The 14,747-nt window shown below is 45.0% G+C and overlaps 1 protein-coding gene across 1 annotated transcript in view; it reads left to right on the forward strand.

The window, feature by feature from the left end:
• The window catches only part of LOC123358716, a 33,683-nt gene that overhangs the window by 18,729 nt on the left and 207 nt on the right, over positions 1–14,747 (forward strand). The gene's annotated exons all lie outside the window — the stretch shown is intronic.

Here is a 14,747-nt window from a genome sequence, read left to right on the forward strand (position 1 = left end):
ATGGCCACGGCCACCACTGCCATGCACTTGGTGAATACCCTCGGCGCTGTAGAGAGGCCGAAGGGCAGCACTGTGAATTGGTAGTGCGTATTGTTGACAACGAAGCGCAGGTATCGCCGATGAGGAGGGTAAATGGCGACATGAAAATACGCGTCCTTCATGTCGAGGGCGGCAAACCAGTCTCCCGGATCCAGGGAGGGAATGATAGTCCCCAGGGTTACCATGCGAAACTTGAGCTTGACAAGGTATTTGTTGAGCTCTCGGAGGTCGAGTATGGGTCGTAGGCCTCCCTTCGCCTTGGGGATTAAGAAATATCGGGAGTAAAATCCCCTGCCTCGCGTATCGCTCGGCACCTCCTCTATAGCACCCAATCTCAGCGGAGACTCGACCTCTTGTAGGAGGACTTGCTCGTGAGAGGGGTCCCTGAAGAGGGACGGGGTGGGTGGGTGGGAGGGTGGGGGCGAAACAAACTGGAGATGGTAACCAGACTCTACCGTGCGTAGCACCCAGTTGTCCGATGTAATCTGGGACCATGCCGGGAGGAAGTGGGAAAGACGATTGAAAAATAATGGGGAAGGATCCGGGGAAGAGACTGTTGGGCCGTCCTCGTGCGTCCCGTCAAAACGCCTGCTTCGGCCCTTGGGGGGCCTTGGAAGGCGCCTAGGAGGGTACGCCGATTGCCCGATGGCCTACGGCGATTTAGTCTGCCCCGGCGTGTATTGTCCGGCCGAGACCTGGACTGATTGAACGGCCGAAAGGGCTGTTGCCTGAAAGGCCTCCGTTGAGTCGCAGGCGTATGCATGCCTAGCGTACGGATGGCAATGCGCCCATCCTTAAGGGTCTGTATCCTGGAGTCCGTTTTCTCCGAGAATAAGCCCTTAGTATCGAAGGGCAAGTCTTGCAGAGTATACTGAACCTCTGGCGGCAAGGTGGATGATTGCAGCCAGGAGATCCGTCTCATTGTCACTCCCGATGCCAAGGTCCTGGCTCCGGAGTCTGCAGAGTCCAGTGAACCCTGAATGGAGGACCTGGTGGCTTTCTTGCCCTCTTCCAGCAAAGCTGAGAACTCCTGCCTGGAGGATGTTGGAACCAACTCTGTAAATTTAGAGAGGGCTACGAAGTTATCGTAAGCATAGCGGGCCAGGAGAACCAACTGATTTGCTATGCGTAATTGGAGGCTGCCAGCCGAATATATTTTTCGGCCCAAGAGGTCCATCCTGCGCGCGTCCTTAGACTTAGGAGCCGGCGCAGGTTGCCCATTTCGCTCCCTGTCATTCACGGACTGTACCACTAGGGAGTCCGGGGTCGGGTGGGTGTACAGGTACTCGTACCCAGTCGGGGGTACCGAGTACTTCCTCTCCACTCCACGGGCAGTGGGAGGGATGGACGCTGGGGACTGCCAAAGTGTGGTGGCATTTTTCTGGATCGTCCGAACAAATGGTAGGGCCACTCGCATGGGGGCCTCCGTTCCGACCACATTAGTGATCGGGTCCTCGTCCTCGACGACCTCCGCTACTGGAAGGTTAACTGCTTGTGCCACCCGACGAAGGAGGTCCTGATGGGCACGTAAGTCAATCGGCGGGGGATTGGATGACGAGGATCCCGCCACCGCCTCGTCGGGCGAGGAAGACGAGGAGTGGGCCTGACCGATAGGCAGAGGCTGAGGCTCGTCCATGGGGTGTGAGGTCGCCGCCTCTACGGGATGTTCCGTCTGCACAGGCGGCAGTGGAACCTCAGCCGGAGGCGATGGAGGGGGCCTGCTGACGGTGGCTTCCGGCACCCCATGGTCAGAAGGCCCCTGTCGCGTGAGGAAGGGGGCGCCTTGAGCCTCGTGACCCGCCCAGGGGGTCCAGAAACCCCATTGCTGGGGACCCAGGTCTTGTCCTTGTGGGTCTGCGCGGTAATCTGCACCGCTGCCGTCGTGTGAAGCGACCGACGGTTGGCGGGAAGGCCACGGGGGGGCAGAGGCGCTCAGAGACTGCGCCGTCGATGCCACCAGTCTGTCCGTGGACGGTGCCATGTACCGGTGCCGATCGTCTCGGTGCCGGGAGCGGGACCTTCGACCGCGAGAGTAGCGGGAGGTTGACCACGATCTCGATCGCCGTCGACGGGAGCGGCTTCGAGAATGGCGTCGGGAGCGGTGCCGGGATCCGGACCTCCCTCGGTGCCGACGGTCCGGAGAGCGGGACCGGGACCTGGAACGCCTCCGGGAGTACGACCGGTACCGCGATGAGGAGCGGTACCGGGACTGCGACCGGCGCCGAGAAGGAGAGCGGTACCGTGATGGAGACCGGTGCCGTGACCTTGAACATCGGGAAGGTGACCGTCTCCGGGATCGAGACCGGGAGCGGGACCTGGATTGCCTCCTATCCCGTTTGTCAGGGGTGGCCGGTCGTACCATGGCCGGTTTACCCGCTGACGGAACAGCCCGCACCGGCGGTGCCGGGGGCCGGAGGCTCGGTGCCTCTGTTAGCTCTATGAGCTCCCTCGCCGTCGAGAACGTCTCGGGCGTGGACGGGAGAGGCAGCTCGACCACGGCTTGCACCGGGGAGCGCGGGGGTACCGGACTCGACGGCCCAGCCGGTGCCGGAGTCGACGGTACCGCGCACGGTCCGTGCGCTGTCACGGACGGTGCCGAAGGCGCCGCTGCTGGCTGCTGGACCGATGGTCTCGGCGTAGCAGAGTCTACAGCCTTGGGCTTAGGCTTCCGTTTCCCAGATGGTGAATGGGAACGGTGCCGGGGCTTCGGTGCCGGCTGCTTTTTAACAGTCTCGGTACCGGACCGGCCGGGGACCGCTGGAGCACTCCGCACCGAGGACGACGCCAGAGCCGGAGGAGTCGGCACCGCAGGGGTAAGCGCCGACTCCATAAGGAGCTGCCGCAACCTAATGTCCCGCTCCTTTTTAGTTCGCGGCTTGAATGACCTGCAAATGAGGCACTTGTCTGGTCGATGTCCCTCGCCGAGACAACGAAGGCAGGCGTCGTGGGGGTCCCCAACGGGCATATGCCGCTGGCAAGCCGCACAGGGCTTGAATCCCGGTGTCTTGGGCATACACCCGCACCGGACGGGAAAAGAGGGGCTAAGCCCCCCTAATTCTCCCTAATCTAACTACTAACTAATCAACTAACTCAGTTTAACAACTAACTATATACACTAAATACAAACTAGAACCAAGGTGAGCTAGGTAAGTGGAGGACGACAAGCACTCCACAGTTCCAACTGCCGTCACGGGCGGGAAGAAGGAACTGAGGAGCGGACGGGCCGGCTGGGGTATATAACTAGCGCTATAGCGGCGCCACTCCAGGGGGCGCCCAGCCGGCCCGCCGGTGTTGCTAGGCTAAAAAGGTTCCGAAGAGCCGTGCACGCGCAGCGCGCACACCTACATGGAATGCATAGGAGCAATCACTCGAAGAAGAACAAAAAGTTTTCCAATATATTCTAAGAACTTATTGGAAATGTTGTGTTTTGACATTTTCCAACAGATATGTAGGTAGTTAAACTCTCCCATTACTACCAGGTCTTCTGTTTTGGATATTTCTGTTATTTGTTCTAGAAATGGCTCATCCATCTCCTTTTCTTGGTTTTATGATCCAAAGTAGACCCCCCCACTATGACATCACCCCTATATTTTTTACCCCTTATCTTTGCCCAGAGACTTTCAACTGAGTATGTATTATTCATAGTTTAATAACATTCACAATGTGCTAGGCACTGTTTACAAGGGAGGATTGATTTGAATAACCAATTTTAAAATCACGATTTAAATCAGCAAGCAGGAAATCTTGATTTAAAAATCAGATTTTAATCATGTTTTGCAATTGTACTTTAGTATTTTCCTAAAGAAATGTAGATTTGTATTAGCTACCATTAAACATGTTGCTTTGCAACTAAATGTAGCCTTTAAATGAAATTTGGTGGTTCTTTGTGGTAAACTGGATATACTACATCTATATACATTTATTTAAGCAATTATATAGATTAACATACATTTATTCAGATTCTTAATTTTTACATTTGTATGATCTTAGAAAATAATGAATGATGAATTTCTTACTTAGATTAATTTTTACAAGTGATTTTAGTGATTTAAATTTTACAAGTGATTTCCATTCTAGTTTAATGGAAATTTGAATTCAATCAAAAATGCACAAAACCAGCATTTTTATTAGTTAAATAAAACTACCTTAAATGTGCTGGATACCCAAGGCATTTTTTTTTTTAGCAAAACATTTTGCATTTAAAATTGAACTGATTTATTGAACAGAGAAAGTATTATCTCTAGTTAGTGAAGTGAACTGATTGTTCCTGGTCACCATGTCCTTCAAGATACTAGAATTTGTATATCTCATCCTCTTACACCTAGTTTTGTTCTTATGTTGGAAGAGAAGAACAAGCTCTCAAAGGCCTTGTCTACACTATGCAGCTAAATTGGTGCAGCTGCTATCGATGCAGCAGTGTCAATTTAGCGGGTCTGGTGAAGAAGCAATAAGTTGATGGGAGAGCGCTCTCTGGTCAACTTACTTAATCCACATCAACGAGAGGTGGAAGGTATGTTGACGGGAGAGCATCTCCCATCAACATAGTAAGGTGTAGCTACCGCTTTAAGTCAATGTAAGTGATGTCAACTTAAATTATGTAACTTACGTAACTTAACTAGCAGAACTTACATCGACTTGTAGCATTTGTATAGACTAGACCTTAGTCTACTCCTAATTGCTTTCTTAACTTCGAATGAACTAGTCATGCACTGAACTACTTGAAAAAACAAACAGACTTCCAGAAGAGGCTAACTGCTGTCAAAAGCTGGCTTAGCACTTCAACAAACTCTGGTTCCAGTATTACAGTACTTCAGCAGTGATTTCCCCCAGTTCAGCAGTTTGACTTTCTTTAAAAAAAAAAAACTTTGGCAGCAAGCATGTACTTCTTAATATTGATTTTTTATTTAATCTAAATTATTTTAATAGATGATAGTAAATTTAGGCCTTAACACGTCAATTTCAAATTTAAATTTAAATAGGTTTATTTTTAAAAGTAAACCTGCATTTAAATAAAATCTGATTGCAATCAAGAAGTCCAATTTAAATTACAAAATTGTTTGTATTTGGAAAAAACGGACTTTTACGCACTTTGCTATCAACACACAAATGTTTTCTCCTGTAACCAGCTGCTTGCTCTCTCAAACATATGCCATGGAAACTAGTGAAATGACAAGATGCACACTGGGGGTACTGTACTACAAATTTCACAAACACTCTAAATCAGGATCAGGGCCATACTGTGCTAGGCACTGTACAAACAGAGACAGTCCATGCTCAAAAGAGTTCACAATCTAGACAAGACAAATAAAGGGTGGAGGTTGGAAAGATGTAACAGAAGCAGAATCATTAGGATAATACGTGAAAGATACCACGTTAGTTCCTTGATGCCTTTAAGACTAGAGGTCAGGGGAGGGCAAACTACAGCCCATGGGGGCATCCAGCCCATCGGGGCTTTCAATTCGGCCCATGGGATTGCCAGCTCTGTGGTGCAGCGGGGCTAAGGCAGGCTCCCTGCCTGCCCTGGTCCCGTGCTGCTCCTGGAAGCGGCTGGCATTACGTCTTTGCTGCCCCTGGAGGAGAGGAGGCATAGAGCTTCGCCACGCACTGCCCTTGCCTGCAGGCATCGCCCCCTGCAGCTCCCATTGGCTGGGAATAGGGAACCGTGGCCAATGGGAGCTTTGGGGTTGGTACCCGCAGGCGAGGACAGCAAGCGGTGGAGTCGCCTGCCCCACTCTACCCCCAGTAGCCACTGCTGGAAACGCTTGCCACTACCAGGAGCAGCGTGGGTCCAGGACAGGCAGGGAGCCTGCCTTAGCCCCGCTGCACACTGCTGCCTCCCCAGAAATGCTCATAGAATGCGGTGCCAGGCCGAAGCCCGCACCCCGAATCCCTCCTGCACCTCAACACTGCCGAACCCCCGCCACACCCCAACCACCTGCCCTGAGCCCCTCCCTGCACACCACATCCCCTCCCGCACCTCAACCCTGTGCCCCAGCCCTACATTCATGGTCCTGAATACAATTTCCCCACCCAGATGTGGCCCTCGGGCCAAAAAGTTTGCCTACCTCTGCCTTAAAACCTTTCTCCAAGTTCATACCCACCATTAAGGTGCACATCCTTAACTTCCTCCCTCATTCTGAGGAAGATGGGAGTCCACATGAGCATTGACAACAGCCTGGAGCGTAAGAATCATAGAATATTAGGGTTGGAAGAGACCTCAGGAGTCATCTAGTCCAACCCCCTGCTCAAAGTAGGACCAACCCTAACTAAACCATCCCAGCCAGGGCTTTGTCAAGCTGGGTCTTAAAAACCTCTAAGGATGGAGATTGCACTACTTCCCTAGGTAACCAATTCCAGTGTTTTACCATACTTCTAGTAAAATAGTTTTCCCTAATATCCAACCTAGACCTCCCTCACTGCAACTTGAGAACATTGCTTCTTGTTCTGTCATCTGCCACCACTGAGAACAGCCTAGCTCCATCCTCTTTGGATCCCCTCTTCAGGTAGTTGAAGGCTGCTATCAAATCCCCCCTCACTCTTCTCTTCTAAATAAGCCCAGTTCCCTCAGCCTCTCCTCATAAGTCATGTGCACCAGCCCCCTAATCATTTTCATTGCCCTCCGCTGGACTCTCTCCAATTTGTCCACATCCTTTCTGTAGTGGAGGGCCCTAAACTAGATGCAATACTACGGATGTGGCCTCACCAACGCCGAATAGAGGGGAATAATCACTTCCCTCAATCTGCTGGAAGTGCTCCTACTAATGCAACCCAATATGCCATTAACCTTCTTGGCAACAAGGACACACTGCTGACTCATTCAGATTTTCATCCACTGTAATCCCCAGGTCCTTTTCTGCTGAACTGCCGCTTTGCCAGTCAGTCCCCAGCCTGTAGCAGTGCATGGGATTCTTCCATCTTAAGTGCAGGACTCTGCACTTGTCCTTGTTGAACCCTATCAGATTTCTTTTACCCCAATCCTCCAATTTGCCTAGGTCACTCTGGACCCTATCCCTACCTTCCAGCGTAGCTACCTCTCCTCCCAGCTTAATATCATCCACAAGCTTGCTGAAGGTGCAATCTATGCCATCACCCAGATCATTAAGGAAGATGTTGAACAAACCCTGCCCCAGGACCGACTCTTGGGGCACTCAGCTTGATAGTGGCTGCCAACTAGACATTGAGCCATTGATCACTACCTGTTGAGCCCGACGATCTAGACAGCTTTCTATCCACCTTATAGTCCATTCATCCAATCCATACTACTTTAACTTGCTGGCAAGAATACTGTGGGAGACCGTATCAAAAGCTTTGCTAATGTCATGATATAGCATATCCACAGAGCTAGTTCTCTCATCATAGAAGGCAATCAGGTTGGTCAGGCATGACTTGCCCTTGGTGAATCTATGTTGATTGTTCCTGATCACCTTCCTCTCCTCCAAGTGCTTCAAAATGGATTCATTGAAGAACTGCTCCATGATTTTTCCAGGGACTGAGGTGAGGCTGACTGATCTGTAGTGCCCCGGATTCTCCTTCTTCCCTTTTTTAATGATGGGCATTATATTTGCCTTTTTCCAATCATCTGGGACCTCCCCCAATCACCACGAGTTTTCAGAGATAATGGCCAATGTCTCTGCAATCAAAACAGCCAACTCCCTCAGCACCCTCGGGTGCATTAGATCTGGACCCATGGACTTGTCCATCTTAGTAGTGGTTACTTCACTTACTCTTCAGGTGTAGCTGTTGAGCAGGAAATCCAAAACAATAATTCCTTTTTTATCCAATAGATAACAGATGAGTCAGTACTAAAACTAGATAGCACTCCAGCTAGGATGGTGGAATTTGGAATTCATGCAAGGCAATTTGAGGCACTTTCCCAAGGAGCTTCATTAGCATCTTCTCTTCTTGGCCCCTTGGGCTAGACTAGGAAGAGAGGACAAGCTTCAGTTGGCCTAAAATAGATATAAAATAGGTACTTCTCCTAGTGTAGTTGCAGGGTACTCCCTTTAGTTTGATTCAACAATTTAACTTGACCTACTAAAAAAGTTGAGCTAAAGGTATGAGCAAACCCTGACCTAAACTTGGCCTTTTCCCTAGTCAAGATAAGGCCTTTCTGAGGCTGATACTGCAAGTCTGTACCTTGATAGAAGCAGAGAGTGAATCCAGTATTATAGCAGATGCATTCATTCAGTCACAAATTGTTACTTGCAGAATTCACACTTGTTCTTTTTGTGCTCATGTCTAATCAATACAATCCACTTTTCTGCTACTTTTCTGTAATTATTCTTCCTGTGCTTTTCTGTAAGTATCCTTTGAAAGATGTTAACTATCCTGCACAGGCACCTCTGAAGCAGACAAAAGCTAACTTAGCCCTGGTGTAAAAAAGGTTTCTCATAGGCAGAGTTTCAGAAAACTGGACAAATGTTTCCTTCGTTCAGACTTCTACCTTTTCCATTCTGAATGGAGACAATCCAGGGACTGAACTAGCAAGCTTTTTAAATAAAAGTAACAAGTCTAATGTTCAATTGTATTATCTCCATCTACTGGCCAGAAGGAACTAACCTTGTCTAGCAGAGAAGTAAAATTTAATCATCTTACACTTTCCAGAATATCCATGCTCTGTCTTGGAACAACCATTGCTAGTTTAATCTTGACTAAGGCAAGTTTATTATTTTACTTATTTCAGAGATATTAGCTTCCCAACAGATGGTTTTGCATTTTAATTATTTTTAAGAACTTCATTGCCATTTCAAAAAAGATAAAACAAACATTGATATGGGATATTTGGTTCACAATGAACTTGTGAAAATGGATCTTTTTAGTTATGGTAATTCAGACAAGTGTGGATATGGCTGAAATATTCCCCATTTGAAGTTTTTAATACTCATATGTATCACTTTTATTCAAAATTTTGTTGAGAATATCATAAATAAAGTTTTAAAATTGGTATATGAACTGAATAGTGAACTGTTATGTTAACTCTATTACAACATATAACATCGCACAGCATACTGGCTTTAGGTGAAATTTTGTGAAGAATGCACTAAGGTGGCCAGTATTAAAACATTTCAGTGACTGGTTAGAAAAAGTACACATTTTAAAAAGGGACATTAAAGAGAAGGGATTTAGTACTCTCCCCCCCCCCCCCGCTCTTGCCTGCAAAGGAATTTGGTCATTGCATTAGACAAACAGCTAGATTGCAGGTGCACTAGATCAGCTTCAGGTGGCACTTCATATCTGAACTAGCGCATCGCTAATTAGAGTAGCCTCAGGGCAGCTTGATTTGTACCAGTGGATAATGATTCCCCAAGGAACCACTCTTCCAGCTGGCATCATACTCACCTAAGCCAGAGGAGCCAAGAGGGGCTTACTATGATAGCCCAGGATTCCACAAAGGAAATCAAGCCTCTGCTGCGGCCTCAAGGCACCTTTGAGTACCCTTGCACTGGTGGGTGCAACACAAACAGGATTTAAGGTGGGCAAGAGATCTGGCCCAAGCAGTGTGTCAACTGAGTATTGTTAAATTTCAGCATCAAATGTTAAACAAAATAAGCTAAACTATTATATAAAAGTCAAACATCCACATTCACCAGATGCCTAAATTATTTTTAAGTACGTTTCCAATGCTGAACTGGAAAGTTACTTTGATTAGTGTTAAGATTTGGTGATGAGGAAATAGATTTGGAATTCTGATAAATCCAAAAGTTCAGACAGATTGGAGTAAGTGAAAGATTTGGGGGGGGGGGGGGGAGAGAATCTTATTCTCCACTGTCAAACCTTGGGGAAAAAAACCTGTTTGGCCATCTTTAAATTTAGTATTTGTGGTCATTTTCTTAATCCAAAGGTAATTTCAAATCATCAGTAAAAATGACTGACATTAGTAAATCCTAACATTACAAATTAGTGAAGCACAGCAGATCCAGAAGATTACATTTCCTTGGAAATATAGCTACCTTACAAAATGTTACATGCTGTTTAACAATAGTAAGCTACTTGTAATGTCTTTACGTGTCATTTTATGTCCCTATATTTATCATTTTGCAATAAGAACTTTAATTTTTATATACTAAAATGTAACAATACATTGTCAGTATTCTTCCATTTTTTACATTTGTAGCCAAGCTTTCTGCCTTATCTGTCTATACAAAAAGGAATTCTGTCAGATTAGTACAAGTACATATGGCTGTAATTTTGTAGACTAAAAGTTCACATTCACTTATCTAGATCAATGTGTTACATTTTAGAGGTTTGACACTACCACTAATGGGAACTTCAAATCCTCAGATACAAGAATGCCTTTACAGGTGTACATTTACTGAATGAATCAAACCTCTTATCTAATAAAATGGAGAATGTTACCTTAGTCTTTCTGGAACTGATCTATCCCCCACCCTCAAACTTTGGGGCTGCACCTCTTCCTGTATATACAGAAGGTAGCTCAGTTTTGCTCATGTTGCATCTGCCTGGTGTATGCTTCCAAAGCTGTATACAAACACTGGATGAGTAGTAACTAAATAGACAATAAGAAGGGAGCGGGTGGGCTTTCAACATCTAAGTTCTGACGATGAAATGACACACACAAGCATTGGCAGCATGGGAGATAAAAATTCCACAGGCCTCCCTTTTTCCAGCCCCTCTGGGAGACGCACAATTCTCAGACTGTTTCTTCATCTTCTATCAAGATTATTATTTGTTATTTAATTATATATAGATTCTGAAGAGATAGACACATTTCTTGAGTGGAGCAGACAAGAGAAGTCAGTCTCAGAAAGGAAACTGACTTTTTTCCATTGTTGATTGTGACACATTCCCAAATCCGAAACATAGCAAGCAATAAAGAAATATTAGTAGAGTTATCCAAAAATGCAACTGCTGGGGATTAGCAGTCAAGCCTCTGGTGTTTATTTTTTAAATTATTGCATGATCAAATGGCAGGTACTGTAGATTTTCTTGGTAGTAACTGATGTCCTTTCTGCTCAAGAGTCTGCTCTGGAATTTTTTTTCTCCCCCCCAGCTCTTTAGGCTTTGGGTAAAACAAAGCAATTATTTTCCAGTAGAAGGAAAAGCTGGCCATGGTAATAAGTGCCTCTGGAGTATGAAGTACCACCTTATTCCAACAGATTATGCAGTAAGGAACAAGCAGTGATTTCAGAGCCTCTTCTTGCTCATTGTGATTGGGCTCAGGAAGAATATTTTATGGAGAAGAAATACAGGGAAATTAATTCTATCTATGCAAAATAGGTTGGATCGTGAGTTTGTAGCAATGTAGGCAGGTTTCGTGTTCACTGTTAGTTTGGACTAATTTTTCCCTAAGGAACCTTGGTATCACTAGCTGATTTTCCAAATATTTGGATGAGGCTGTATTTGATATTGGTTAGCATCAAGACTGAGATGCAAGAGTGGGAATCCTTCAGCCTAGGCACAGCTGTAAGAAATCCAGAAGAGCGGGACTGCCTCTCTCTTTAGGGCAAACCTTTTTAATTTTGACATCAGCAAGAGAATCTTGTCCATACTCTTGCATAGGCCAAAAGGGTAGGCGGCCTGTGGGAGGCTACATACTACTTTGGAAAAGTATGTGAACTTGGTTAGGGCTTACTGCTCAATAGCTGTGAGGTTCAGCTAACTTGAGTTGGGATCCTGCAGGCAAAGATGGATTTAGTCTGTGGCAGCCCTACAGGTCTGATTATCACCATGCTCTTGAGCAATTTGGGTGACCTGAATGATGGAAGGATTTTTGATAAGCAATGTAGTCATCTGTGAACCAGAATCTGTTCCTAGTTATCTGTCTTCCCTAGTGAGCTTTCACTGGTTGCAAATAGGTCAAGCTGAGGTAGCCTAGCTCACAGGATATTAATGGAAAACTTGGTTCAAGAGCCACTATGCATTGTCTTTTGATACTCAGCCAGTCCTGTTTATCAGTCTCTTATGTGGATCATCTGATGGAGGCCAGATGAGCTGCTACTTATTGTATTCCCTGGTTTATGTATGCCACATTTGTTCTGTTGTGACTGGATAAGGAAGTGCTCCTTCCTTGGGAGATTCTGGAAGTCAAAAGGGCAAGACTGACCGCTCTTATCTCTAGCATGTTGCTCTGAAACATGCCTGGACCTTGACCATGGCCACTACATATTGTGAGCTCAAGTACAACTCGCCATCCTGAAAAACTGGAATTCACAGTCAGTATCTTGGTGTTCAGACCCTGTCACTACATGGACTTCCTGCTTCTGCCACTTAAGGGTCTGGAATAATTGTATATGACTTGACTTCACTTTCCTTGTATTTTGCACTAGGAATAATTCCAGGTGTACAAACAGTCTTATTTATCTGTGGTCTCCATGCATTACATCACAAGAACAAGATTTGCAGGGGGAAAATGGATGAATTACACTTGGCAACTGATGTTTGTTACCTTTCCTGCTTTGGGAATACTGAGGTTGGAGAAGACAATTTTTGGGGGGTTCTAGGATTCTCAAATTCCAGGACTGAACTGAATTTTTTCCACTTTGAGAGTTTCCTGCTCCTCCCTAAAGACTTCTCCCAAGGAATAGGAAGGAATATTAAGGAGATAGTCACCAAGACAAAATTTAAGTATATGGGAGGAGAATGAGCAGCTTTTCACTTCTGAAGTGATATGGGAAAAGGGTTACAGGGATTTTGATGTCCTTGTGGCCAAATAAAGCTGATGTTAGGCGGATATGGCAGCTACCACATGCTTTCTAGCCTAATCCTCTGGCCCTGACAACATGAGGGTCAACAACCTGGAAGCAATTGCAGCAGAGCTCCCCGTGTGACTCCTGAGGTCTTTTTACAAATAGCGCTCCTCTGTCTGCTTGTTTCAGTTGGCCTGCTCTATCAAGAAAGGAGGGAGGGGGGTGTAAACGCTCCCCAACACTCAAATTTTGGTCCCTTATTTATGGGTAAAAAAAGGTTTTATTCACTCCTGCTTGAAAAGTCAGGTTTAAAGTTAGTATGGCAATAGCCTGGGAACAAGTACTTAACCACTGCTTTTTGCACTTCCAGAAAAAGGGCAAGGGGGTTATATTCCAAACCTGGACTCTCATGGACAACTGTGAAATGCATCCAATATTTGACAAGAGATTTAGCTCAAATGTCAGATTGTGGGAAGAGGTGAGAATCTAGAAATGAATAAATGCTGAACAAACACCAAAGACCAGACTGACATATAATAACCAAAGAGACTATTTTTGTAGCCAGATATTTGTACTTTTGAGACAATCAGATTTACTAGGAGAGACAAGGTGAGTGAGAATATTTGATTGGACCAACTTCTCATGGAGAGAGAGAGATGCTTTTGAGCCACACAGAGCTCTTAGATCTCAGAGTGGTTTGAAAGCTCATCTCTCTCACCAATAAAAGTTGGGGCAATAAAAGATATTACCTCACCTACCTTGCCTCTCTAATATCCTGGGACTGACATGGCTACAACTACGCTGGATACAGATTTACTGAAATATTTTCCACAGCAATGGGTTCAAATCCCCACATGTCCATTTTCCAGTGTGAACTCCTTGAAAATAACTGGAGCTGTACTCAAATTAAAAAAAATTTAATCACCACAAACTATATACTCAACAGAAAAATAGAATAGGGTTCTGATAAAATTACTGGTTACAAACTACATATTCTGTCTATAGGCAGATCTGCATTCTTAGCAGTAACATAGTTATTCATTTGTATTTTCAAAAAAAAATCACTGACTTCTCAGTCAGGATTGAAATGACAAACTTTGCCATGAAAACAGAGCTACTTTAAAAATTGATTTTGGGTAGAATTTTCTTACACAGGTACAACAGGTTATATTTTGATGTATAGTTGTGTTTTAACAGTTTGAGGGCTTATTCATAACCTTAATTATAAAATCAATTTCTATTAAGATTTTGGCACAAGGACTTTTGTTAAAATTCCTGGGCAGGACATTGGCAACAAACAATAAATCACAGAAGCCGGAGCCCTAGCGCTGTGCGGGGGACTGACTGCCTGAGCCAGAGCTAAAGCTGAAAGTCATGGAAGTCTGTTAAAAGTCTCAAAAGCTGTGACAAAATCATATCCTTAATACATAGGGCAGCTTTTTTCCCCTCTCTCATTAAGCATCAAATTTGTACTCTTCCATTTCACTTAATGCATTTACACAGTACGTTTTAAGAGACTGCTGCAAATCACTTAGTGAAAAGTCTTTAATTCTTAGGTTAGCTTTCTGGTCTAAGCAGAAGTTTAGTATTATATAAAAAATGTTAGTACAAACTGCAAAGTGGTCACACTGAAGTTTAAATTAGAAATAAGATTTTAGAAAAACTGTATATCTGAAACTGTATATCTGAAAATAAGCCATGTATTGCTAGTATGAGATGAACCAATAAAACATTCATACATGAATTTTCTCCTTTCAGGATAGGCTACCAATTATATCTCCACAAATGTAACCGCATACATTTAATTTAATATTACCGAAAGTTTGCTTGGCTATCACAGACCTGTTGTACATCTGCAACTGGAACAATATTAGCCAACTGTTCATAAATTACAAATATGCAATTGGATCTGAAAATGAAAACAGCTTATGGTAAAGATATGTAAACTCACTGTACCCAAGGCTCATGTCACTAAATTTGAATTCTACACAGTATGTAGTTCTTTGAATCAGAAAAAAGTTGAATGGTTAAAATCCAAGAAACAAGAAAGCATGAAGTGTG

This window comes from Mauremys mutica, chromosome 1, assembly GCF_020497125.1.
Source record: "Mauremys mutica isolate MM-2020 ecotype Southern chromosome 1, ASM2049712v1, whole genome shotgun sequence".
Classification (NCBI taxonomy): Eukaryota; Metazoa; Chordata; order Testudines; family Geoemydidae; genus Mauremys; species Mauremys mutica.